The 12,652-nt window shown below is 31.5% G+C and overlaps 3 long non-coding RNA genes across 3 annotated transcripts in view; 2 read left to right on the plus strand and 1 right to left on the minus strand.

The window, feature by feature from the left end:
- The window catches only part of LOC127070118 (uncharacterized), an 89,593-nt gene extending 86,002 nt beyond the window's left edge, over positions 1-3,591 (minus strand). The window contains exon 1 of the long non-coding RNA XR_007784175.1: positions 3,577-3,591. This is a non-coding gene — a long non-coding RNA (uncharacterized LOC127070118). The remainder of the gene's footprint in view (positions 1-3,576) is intronic.
- LOC127070148 (uncharacterized) overlaps positions 1-12,652 on the plus strand; it is an 82,342-nt gene that overhangs the window by 8,053 nt on the left and 61,637 nt on the right. The gene's annotated exons all lie outside the window — the stretch shown is intronic.
- Positions 5,138-9,367, plus strand: LOC127070168 (uncharacterized). Its single transcript, XR_007784278.1, has 5 exons — positions 5,138-5,152; positions 5,228-5,549; positions 5,660-5,835; positions 5,919-6,118; positions 6,203-9,367. It is a non-coding gene; the product is annotated as an uncharacterized LOC127070168 (long non-coding RNA).

Genomic DNA, 12,652 nt, shown 5'->3' on the forward strand with positions numbered 1-12,652 from the left:
GAAAGATATTTTTTCATTTGTTTTCCTCTCATAAAACCAAGCAGACATTTGGATAATACGATTACCTGTATAATTTAGAAATCTACTTAGATGGATGATTTAATTACCCTGTTAAGTCTTTTACTTTACTTTACCACTAATTTAGTTTTGATATAGAAACGTCTACATTTCCCTAAAAATTTACTCCCGATTGGAGAATTTAAAATATTATCCAATTTTACTTCTAGTTATGCAATATTTCTTATACAATGTTCCTTACTAATTAGTTCCAAGCGAAATATTATATTTCTTTAATCTTTTATTCCTTATTTCGTACAACTGAGTATAACAGAGATTATATTATATTTCTAGTAACATGATATTCGTATTTTCCGAATATATTAACCGAATGTTCCAAATTCTCAATAAGCGCATATATAATCTAACATTGATATAATAATTGCCCCAATATAATAGAGATTCATTATACTTATTAATGTTATTATTATTATATCAAAACATAAGTTATAAATGTTGTAGAGAGACAGCCTTTTCATGAAATTGGCCCTCCTTCGGTATACAGTTCTTTAAATTCGAAAAGGAGATATGTAACATTAGATTTAACAACGTATAATGATTAAAAGGAATAGGGGGAATCAAAAGAAGAAAAAAGAATCAAAAGGAGAAAAGAAGGATAATACGTAAAAGAGATCTCCCCTTTACGGTAGTAAGGATCCGAAATTATTAGGAACATTTCGAAGGGATTACTAGGGATGATACCCTCTTTAATACACGAAAAAAAGCGAGTGGAAACAGTACACGCTCCAACAATTAGAGAGCTTACTACCTATATGGAGTAGTTGAATAAGCTATTTATTCTGAATGGAGTCGAAATCTTCATTCAGGCAAGTTTCTAAGAGTTTCTTAAGAGGGGTGATCCAGAATAATAAATAAGCTCCCAATCACTCACCATAATGGAAATCATTTATATCATTTTAGACAACATGCTCTCGGATAGATAAATCATATTTGAATTTTATACCGTTTAATATTAACGCAAAAATTCATTTTCATTTATTATTATTTTTTTTTTATTACCATATTATATACAAACGCATAATTCTGTATACATATCTGTGACCTATATTCGCGATGCTACATTATAGACCATAGTATTGGAAAGTTGTATAGTTTTTTATTATTATTTTGCACTATATTTTACACTGTGCAATTTCTCTTCGGTATACTATTGTATAATATTGAACAAAGAAGAAAGTACAATTGGAGTTATCGGATATAGGATATTTTTGTTTAGACGTTTATACGATTATATCGTATAATCGTATATAGAGCCAATTTGTACAGCTGTTGGCTACTACATGATATTATTGCGTGTTTGCGATCCCTATGATACTACTTAGTGACGAGTCCGACAGACTGGTTGATTTTCTTGAGTGATACTAGCTGAATTGCTTGCTTATGTGTCAGTTAATCAATTAAAATAGAGATACATGATTCAATGAGAACGAGAATACAAAGAGGCAAATGAAGAGTCTTAGAGAGATACATATCAGCAATCGAATTGGTATCGTTTGTTTTCGTGATTAATATCATTAGTTTTCTTTTTTTAAATATCATACCTTTCGCTTGCTTGAAGCAACTGTTCATTTCTGTGTTTGAAGGAGATTCTGACATATTTTTCTGACAAAAATAAAATTCTGATTGTTGACTCAAATATTTAAATAAGTAATTAGAACGCTTAGAAAGTATACTAAAACATTCACTGAACATTTTTAATATTTCCGGAAAATTCTGAAATTGTATTTAAAAGGGAAGATAATTATATGTGCGCTCATTGAAAAATTAAATCATTTCGATGATAATTCGGAAAATTCAAATATTATGTTACGGAAGATATGATAAATCACTGCTATACACAGTTATACGTAAAAAGAAATAAACGACTGCAGAAATATAATATTTCCATAGGAACAAACTAGTTTAGAACATAATATAAGAAGTATTTGATAAGAAGAAGTACAATTGAACCATCCATTTAAGTTGTCCAACAGGAGGTAAATTTTTAGGAAAATGAATGTCGTTCCGATGAAAGAACTGAGACAGTCGTGGCACATCGATTTGCAGAAGACTTAATTAAATGTGCAAGTAATTAAATGATGGATTTAAAAAGATAATTGAGTTATACAGCCAGTCGTATCGTCGAATAGAACGATCTGGCGCATTCAAGCGCGCACAAGAGCACACACGGACGGACAGAAATAGTACCAAATCCTTTAATACGAAGGTACTTGACGATACGTATGGGAGATCGTTATACGCAGATGCATTTTCATTAAATTCCTATTAAAACGTACTAACAAAAGAATCCTGGCTATGTAGCAAATTAATTCGATTCTTTAAAATTACAAAATTACTCTTAAACGTAAATTAAATATTTTGATTATATTTTAAGTACACGATGTTACGCGATTCAGAAAATTAATTCAACATTTCTTCTACTTTCAATTAGTCGCCTGATTACTCAATTAACTCAAATACTATGACAAGGTGACGTAAACATGAAACACATCCGTAAATCCTTTAAGCGTTCCTACAGGTTCAATCATTTTGATATTTTAATCATTCAAACCTGCCTTAATTCAACTTCGATTATTCTGAGCTCAATCTTCAATCCATGATTAAAACTTCCATTCTCATAATCGTTTCTACACTCGATATCATTTTCTGTTTTTTCCTTATTATTTCTATTATTCCCGGTAGGTCACGTAAATCCATTTAATTTCGTTCATACGATACACCTTCTTAGAAATTTTAGAATTCAAATCGAAATTTTGCAAAATCAATGTTCGGCCAAGGACAAACATCGTTTTGATTAGAATTAAATTTATTATGGAATCATCGTTGTCGAGATAAAGTCTATCGTCGATTGAATCGTGAGCGAGCGTGGACTCCTAATATTTACACTTACCCTCTACTACTTCATCCCCTGTATCTCCTTCTTCTTCATCTTCATCCTCTTCTTCTTCTTCAATATTGATTCGCATAACATCTTTTTCGGAATCACTATTAATCGCCCTAAGGTTTTCCTTATCGTCCCTAATCTCGGCATTGAAATAAATATTATTACGATATATATAATTTTCTAACTAATTGCCGAAATTAATATTAGTTCGATATCCAAAAATACGGTCAACGTTATTATTGATTTTTATTTGCCCTTCCCGACTGCATTGAATCCTTCTGAAGTTGCAAAAAAATAGAATCCAAAGAGAATCGGCGAGGAAACTTACTTTTCTACGAAGGAACGTTCCCGCATTAGAACAAAAATTCAACTTTGACCCATGATCCGTATGAACCGTTGGACGTTCCTTCGAAAAACCTTTCCCAACGCAATCGATTATATCCTCTTACTGAAGCCGCTTCCTTATCGATCCTTTGAAGGGATAATTCCCTAGCCCCGTACCACCATTCGATAGCAGCATAGTAAAACAGTACTACATCGATTTCGAGAAGATTCGTTATCAAAGCCAATATAAATTTTTTCTTCCTATTTTTTGTTTGTTTAATTTCAGACACCTGACGAATAAGGTATAGAACAAAATATTACGGATAAGTTAGAGACAAGGTCCATGTTTCAAAAGGAAATGCCTTACTATTGATTCCAGTACGATGATATATAGTATTCCTTAGAAGCACTAGAAGAGTTTTGGAAGAGGTCGATAATTTTAGATAATGCAATATCACTGACCGATTACGCATAATTCAATGTGTGTTCTCCATGCATGAGATATATAGATCTGTACTTTTTTTTCTCATTTTTTAAAATTCGACGTATAATGTAAAGTAACATGTCACTGTCAATGAATTTTAAGGAAAAATTGACAATTTCTAAGGACGATTAGATACTTCTCATGTTGATCACTTCGGCGATTATATAATTTTTATTATGCAAAGAGAAATTGGAAAAAAATATTATTTGAATAAATAAAATTTTTGGTCGACGTTTCACAAATGGAAATTCAAAATGTGGATATTAACGTTCACAAGATATTGTAATTATGAGAAAATTTCAACAATAAAATTAATTCCTTTTCGTTTAATATTAACCATTAATAGGGCGCGATGAATTAATTGTAGTGAAAGCGTTATTACAATATGCATCTATGCAATGTGGATTGTTTCATATGGTAGTTAACAGCACAGGGCAACAGTAAGTCGGCTTAAAAGGGATTGGTGGACAAATCCGTTCCTCCCCACTCACATCATATTCAGCTCTTTCGACCGCGGAATAGGAGGTGTCGATTGAACTGCGTAAAGCCTATTCAAATGAATTACGCGAAAAGGGAAATAAATATAGCGAATGATTTTCTCTGAATCCATATTTTTTGGCACTGTATAATAAAGAAAGAGAGAAGCTTGTTAACTTAAATAACGCAAAGAGAATTAGTAATATTAAGAAACAAATTTTCAAGCAATATTTCTTGCTCGATATTAACATTTATTTCTAAATATTTTAAACGATAAAAATGGGAAAAATAATAATAGTCGATTATAAATATTCTTCAGTCAATTTCAAAATTGTAAATTGTAAAGAACAGGAATGAAAAAGAAACCAGAAACAAAAAAAAGAAAATAATTTGTCCAGTTAATGCGAGTTCATAGTGAAATTTACTTCCCTCTGACCCACGACATTTCGGTTCTTTCTGTTGCGTAATACGCGGTATTGATTACATTGCATAAAATGTAATGCCTCCTACCATCGAGCCCTGCCTTGCAGATCAGTTCAGTCATCCGTCTGGTGGAGGAACTCCTCCGCGGGAGTCATCCTTTCAATAATTTTTGATCGAGTAATACGCAAGTAAGTGATAAATAATAGCGTCTATACGTCTATATAATACTTCATTCGTCCCAAAGGAATCTTACAAGCAATCCAGTCGGTACAATTTTTTCGTTTTCACTAGTCTTTTGTTCGTTATCAATATAAGGTAAACTTGTCAGGAGTCGTTAATATGTGATTTGTTATAACATTCCAATTCTATATTATGGAAATGAAACTAATTTTCTTCATCAACATCATCCTAATTATTATTTTGTTGCTTCTCGGAGAAGGTACTTTATATCGCTAGGAAGCGCGTGACCCGATTTACCTATGGTGACTCGACAATTTCAATGAACAATTGAACGTCTATCTTGTCTTCACTAATCTACAAATTTTAAATTATTTCAGAGATATACCAGGTTAAACGAAGGCGAAAGCAATTTCAATGGCTTAGAAATATTGCAAAGCTGCAGAATTGACTGCTATCTGAATTGTAATTACTTCCAAAGAAAATACGTGAATTTCAACTACGCTGCATGATAATTGAATATTCCACATCCGAAATGAAACACATTTACTTTGGCAGTCCTTGCTCTTCCGCATATCCGACAATAGGTCATTTATGGATAGCATGAATATCCGACCATCAAACAGATTAGGATATGAAAACGTTTTCCTTCTTAATCTTATATTTAAATGGTCGATCAATTAATGTTCTATTTATCGAATGGTAAGATATTTTGGAGATAAGATATAAATTTTTTATTCGAAAGTATAATATGAAATAAAAGATCTGTATCATAGGTACGTTTTATAATCAGTTACTAAATTTTCACACAGATTTTATGATGACGACGCGAGTATTTCTATTGATGAGAGGGACATTAGGTCTCTTAACTGTAGCTATCCTTCATATTGTATTATTGTATATAAATCAAGAACCTACATATTTATTAACTAATGTAACGAAAAATATTATATATATGGGAAGCAAGATGCTCCATGAAAGAGACGAGGTAAATAATAATATAGGAATAAAAGTTTTAATATTTTTTCAAAGAATTTTGCGTTACATGTCATTCGTAATTTAATGTGTCAGATCATAAAAGCAGAGGATGAAGCTGATGCTGCTCACGAATTTATTACAAATCTTCCAAATGATCTGGTAGGCAAGTTAGTGAGAGAATCACCTAATTATCTGGTTTATGGAAACAACATGTTTCTATTTCTAGAGCATTACTATAGCAACCATCGACATCAATATTAAATTTTAATACACGAGGTACGAAGATATCAGATGTAAGTAACTAGCCACTTTTCTATATTAATTTCTTTTATAATATAGTGCATCTTTATAATATAATGCAATCTTTTATAATATAGTGCATTGAATCGTGAAAGCAGAAGAGTGGTCCAAGAAGGTGGAAATTCGTACTGAAGAAGAAACATCATTAGCTACTGCTCTTGCATGCATTATGTGATTGAGAATACCTAGGAAATGCAAAAGGAAAAAGAACATTTGTGTGTTTCCGACGAAATTTGGAAAAACCAATATGGCATTGTTTTATAAAGCTTGGAACTGTGGTACGAGGAAATGGGAGGGATTTACCTTCTTCAAAGGATCCAAACGTGAGCGGCTTTAGCTGTAGGCTATAAGCGACGGTACTCAGATCGATTTGTCGACGTTCCACGCAGGGCCAGGATCAAATGGGAATTGAAATGAAACTGAGGGAAGTATATCATACATAATAATTTAACATACAGGGACGATCAAAGGATTCACCGTTTTTGGAAGTAATAACGTTAACAGGGAAATACTTTTAAATTATACGTGAAATTGAAAATCCACGTTCACGTGATTTTTATTCCATCGATGCAAATTAAGTAAGCATTCGATATTATTAAGAAAGGAGAAATGCTGAATTCTGTATTTGATATTATTTCTCATAACATTCACGACATGTACTTAAAGAATATTCGTAATATTTAATTAGCGGTTTTCTTAAATATTGAAATTTGGACGAAGAATTCGGTAGCACAAAGTATCTGTTTTTAATACGTTCTCCCATACTTATCGAGAAATACCTTCGTTTTAAACTTTTCGGTATTATCTCCCTCAATCTGCGGGTGCTCTAGTGCACGACTATCTGCGGCGGTTCGAGTAGCCGGGGATGAGTGAGCGGTCCTGTGTGCGTCTATGCGGACAACCCCTATTTTATCTTCATATAATTGGAGATTAGCTCTATAATTCCATTACCTATTTAGATTTATCGTTTGATAGCACGATTACTTATTTTGCAGAGTAGTGGATTATTTTCTTTGGAACAAATTGATTTGGAACATAATATACGAAATATTAGATAATTAGGATTATTTTTTTGCATTCTTCAATAGGGAGTAAATTTCTAGGAAAATGTTTCGGTTCATATAGAAAAATTAAATCAGTCGTGGTACATTGACGTCCAAATTATCCAGATAACTGCATGATACAGCTAAATGGATAATTGAATTATACCGCTAATCTTATTATCGAATTGTCTGCTTCGTTTGATGAGAGGGAAACTCATGAAAAAATACCTTTCTTGTTTTTAAAATAAGAGAAGTGATGTACGTAGAAACGCCCACTTATTCCCGTCCACTTGAGCAGCACTTGAAAAGCGCGCACGGAGAGGAATAACAATGCATCGTTTAATATCATGGTGCTTGACGATAGGTACGAGGGAAGGTATTGCGTACGCGTAAATCGTTAAATTCCGATCAATACTCGTTAACAGGGAAATTTGTAGACATGAAGGATCATATATTTTTGCAAAAAAGAGCAAAATTTTGTCCTTTATAATTTTTCACGATGTCTATGATAAATGTTGAATCAATTCTTTTCCAACATTATCATCCCTCGCGTTATGTATGAGATCTCTCCGTTTTCTTGTTGGATGTCATCACTGTCACTTCTATCGTTTTCTTCCGAATTAATATTCATTTTTTCTAACCGTGTAAATGGAATTTCTCTTCGGTATTACTTATAGCACGAAACTCACTCGTGTTTGGAAATTTTGGATTTTCTCTTAATGAAAAAGAAATAAGTAAGTAAACGGGTTGGTAGTCTGAAATTGTATATTACCAAATCACGAAATGATACATAACAATAATATAATACTTTCCTGGTTTCCTGACTAATTTAGTCGAGGGATCTATTTATACTACTCGAAGTTTCAATACGAAGTGAGCTCAGCTTTGAAAATCTCTTTCCTGAGTTTTATGAATACTTGTTTACTTCATCAAATATCACTATATCGTACGAGGCATACTCATGTACTATTACAAACAAATCCTTTTCATCGCTCTCTTTAAGCAGGCTGGATAAGCATCCAGATCGTTGTGAACGTACTTCTTCTTCATAAAACCGATTGTTTTCGTACGTCCTCGTAATTTGATTATTTCGTTAGTAACGAATTCAATTGTTCTCTCGGAGGTGAAATACGTGAAAGAGAAGGTAATATTAGGTGAGAAAGAAATACGAAGAAAGATATTGTCCGAATACAAGTTTTTTATCATTATGCAATAACGAAAATGAATTTTTCGATAACTTGAGCAATATTCATTTGTTTACAAGAAAAGAAGGTAATATTTGGAAAAAATGTTTTCAAGCAAAATGGAAGTAGATATAACTTCCGAACATGAGAAATGCTTTCACCACAGTCTGAGCTCTTCTCTGATCCGCTGAAGGAGGGTTGTAAGAAGAACTTGTATATATAGTGATATTTGATGAAGCAAACAACCGATCCTAAAACTGGAGAAAGAGATTGTCAAAGCTGAAACGAGTTCTTATTAAAACTTGTAGTAGTATAAATAGGTCCCTCGACTAATTAATCAAAAAACCAGGAAAGTATTATTTTTTTGTTATGTATCATTTCGTGATTTCGTAAAATGCAATTATCTCCATTTTATTTATTTATCTATTTTTTTTTTCTTCTTTTTTTCTTTCTTTCTTTCTTTTATTAAGAGAAAGGCAAAGTGCCCAAATACGCACAAGTCTCATGATATAAGATATAAGTAGTGAAGAAGAATGTCAGATAGGCATTCATACAGTCACGTTAGAAAAAATAAATATGAATTCGGAAGAATACAACAGTAGGGATAGTTATATCATCTAGCAAGGAAACGAAGAGATCTCATTGATGAAAGTGATGAAAATGTTGTAAGAGAATTGCTTGAAAACTAATCATAGATTTCGTAAAAACTAATAAGTACTTTTAAAATATATACTCTGATGTGAGTCGTTGGACCACGTCTGCGCCAATAAAGTTCCATCGATTTGTTGAGAGGTAACGACCGAAAGGACTCAGTGTAGAAATGATTATTACGTTATACGCACATTAATTGCTTACTCGGACGGAAAGGTCGAAAATGAAGTTAATTAAGGGGAAATGAACTTCTCTTTTATTATTGAACAAATATCTTTGAATTCGACATGTTACTTTTCTCTCTTTTTTTTTTCTCTCTTTCTTTACACTTTATAATCTGAAATAAACTAATGAATGTTGTCTATTAATTTTGTTTTTATTTGTTTGCTTAAAATTGACTATCAATAAGAATTAATTTCTCCTTTTTTTTAGCTCTTGAAACTATCATTTCTTTTCGTTTATTACTCGATAATAAGGTATACAGATTCAGAGAAAATCTTTCGCCATATTCATTTCTTTTTTTTTTCGTTGTATCATCTTTTTCTCTATTACGTATCTCATTTGAATGCGCTTTACGCAAGCCAATTTAAATTTCCTGTTAAAATTTCCCGAAAGGGCTAAAAATTCGGAAAAATATACGGGTTGGGAGGAAATGAATTTCTCGATCAATTCCTTTTAATTCGACATAATATCATTCGTTTGAATAGCCGTACGACTAGACGAAATATATCTTTTCCAAATGATCTATAGATGAGGAGCTTTAGCTAGAGGGAATAATCGATTCGAATCGAAACGGCCGTTGAGGGGATGTCCGTTGACATTGCATGTGGAACATAAATCAAAGTAGAATTGAGATGGAATTGAGAAAAGTTTATCTTTATGGTATATTCTATATTTAGTAAAATATATTTTATATAGTAAAATAATATTTGTAATTCCCAAATGCATTATTCAAATGATTTATGTTCTCAGTAAGCGTATAATATAACATTGATATGATGCATCGCCTAACATAGTAGAAATCTATCTTACTTTTCGACTTACCGATCGACATGGCTCAAAGCATAAATTATAAATGTTTTAGGAAGATAGCCTTGCCATGAAATAATCTTTCCTTCTCAATAGAATCTTCTGATTCTACTTTCTTGGTAATGTCAATATTCTCTTTACGAAAAATAAATAAATTTGAATAACCAAATACCAAAAAAAGGTCACTCCCCCAAAAGGGGATAGACATAATTAGATATTACAAAGTAAAATGATCGAAAGGATATGAATATGCAGAATGATTCATAGGAGGAAACAAAGGCAGAGAAATAATCAAAAAGAAAAGTATCATAATAATAAAAAAAAATTATTATCTACGATAGTTTGGATTTAATAATAAAAAGAGTAGAAAAAATGAGTAGGAAAAATAGTAGAAATAAATTTATTAAATATTTTAATCTATCGCGTTAAATCTATCTATATATTAATCTATCGTATTTATTGGAATGCATTACAAGATGTTGATCCTCAATCTTGTAGGCTTCAATATAAATTCTCGCAAGACTCAAATGAAAGAAAATCCAAAATAATATATAAGCCCCCGATCAGCCGCGATAATCGAATGTGCATCATACGTATCAATTTAAACAAGATGCTCTCATATTTGAATTTTTTTATTTCGATCCATCAACCTGAATGTTTAGTCAAGGGTAATTTTTTTATACAGTCAGTTGCAAAAGACGTAATTATTAATAGAAGGAAATAGAACTATCTTCGTTAGTCATTTTTAAGTTCATTGCATATTGTTTTTCATTTGAGTCTTCCTAGAATTTGCATAGATGCCTACAAGATTGAGGATCAACATCTTGTAATGCATTCCAATGATTACGATAGATTGATATATAGATTAGATATTTATGACAAGTTTTCTTCTTTTACAACACTTCATTGCTTTTTGTTTCTATTAGTAGAAAATTATATAAAATAAAATATAATATAATTATAATTATATAAAGAAGTTTCCTTTATAATACACGGACGTATATATCATTAGGATCACAAGTGTTACAGTTCTCTGGTTTTATGCAACTTGATATGGGAAACCAATTTCTATGGCCATTGTCTCCAAAGCAATAAGAATATGGTACGATCAAATTAGAAATTTAAAGCAGAATTTTCACAAATTTTTCTATTATAATTATTACTCGCCGCTAATCAAGAAAATGAAAAATTACTTACAGCAGATTGCCAGGAATAGAATATACTCGTCGTAGTCATTAATATTCCCCTTAAATGGTTCCTTGAATTATGTGCTCGACTCTCCTGGACGTGTATATTTCTATCCTCTTGATATTTTATTCTGTTAAACACACTTCAGAGTTTTCTGAAAATAACAAAAATGTTCAATTAATCTTTTATTATATTTTCTCAGCATCATAATTATTTATTTAAAAATTAGGATCCATATTCAGAATTTTATTTTTATCAGAAAAAAATGTCAGAATCTCCTTAAAACATTCTGAAATGAACTTTCGTTTCAAGCAAATGGATGAAAAATAAAAACTAATTGGTTTGATCGCAAAAGCAAACGAAACCGGTTCGGTTGCGGATATGTGTCTCTCGTAGACAACTCGTCTCTACGTTCGTCTCTTTGTATTCTTATCATGGACTCATGCATCTCTATTCTAATTGATTAGCTGCCCGGCAAACAAGCAATTACTAGTTTCAGACAAGTATTAAAGAGGGATATTAATGGCTACGACGAGTATATTCTATTCCTGGCAAACCACTTAGTTTGTTGGACTCGTCAACAGGTAGTATCATTGAGACAGGAAATACGGAATAATTTCGCGAAATATCAAGCACATGTGCAACAGTTGGCTCCATATACGATTATCCGATTGGTTCGTATAAATGTCTAAAATGAAGTATCCTAATTCCGATAATCCTAATTACGCTTTCTCCTCGGTTTAATTTTAAACAATAATTCAAAATTATGCAACAAGTAAAATATCAATCACTGGTAAAATATAATATCTAATAATAGTAAAAATAAGTTAACCATAGCATGAAAAAATAGTAAGAAACTACGCAATTTTTTATAATCTACTATAAAACAATATATCGTAGTATTGGATATGAACTTGTGTAAAATAGGGCATAACATAACGTTACTAATATAAACTCATAGACACATATATAAAATTATCCTATTGTCTATAACATACAATATAAAGAACACAATCTGATGAAAATGAATCTTCGCGTTAGTTATTCAGAAATTTAAATAAGGTGCAACTTATCAAGAACATAAAGAAAAATACTAGCGAATCCCATTATCGAATCCAGTTATGCAGCCAATGTTCAGGTACTACGGTTTATATACTAATCATCTTTTCTTTCTTAGAGTTTTGTCTGGACACGATGTTGCCTCGATTAAAAATAAATTACTCCCAGTTTTGTCGATTAGCTTTTAATTTTTTCCTTTTTTTTTTCGTTGAATTTTGTCTACATATTCGGAAGAAGTAAATATTTATCAAAAATTGAATTTCTAATGATGCATCCTAAACAAATATATGAAAATATGAATTCAATACCAACTGATTCACTTTCCTAGTACACACTCGTTCGCTTCTTTTCTTCTTGAATTTAAATTTCTTTT

The sequence above is a fragment of the Vespula vulgaris genome, chromosome 17, assembly GCF_905475345.1.
Source record: "Vespula vulgaris chromosome 17, iyVesVulg1.1, whole genome shotgun sequence".
Lineage (NCBI taxonomy): Eukaryota > Metazoa > Arthropoda > Insecta > Hymenoptera > Vespidae > Vespula > Vespula vulgaris.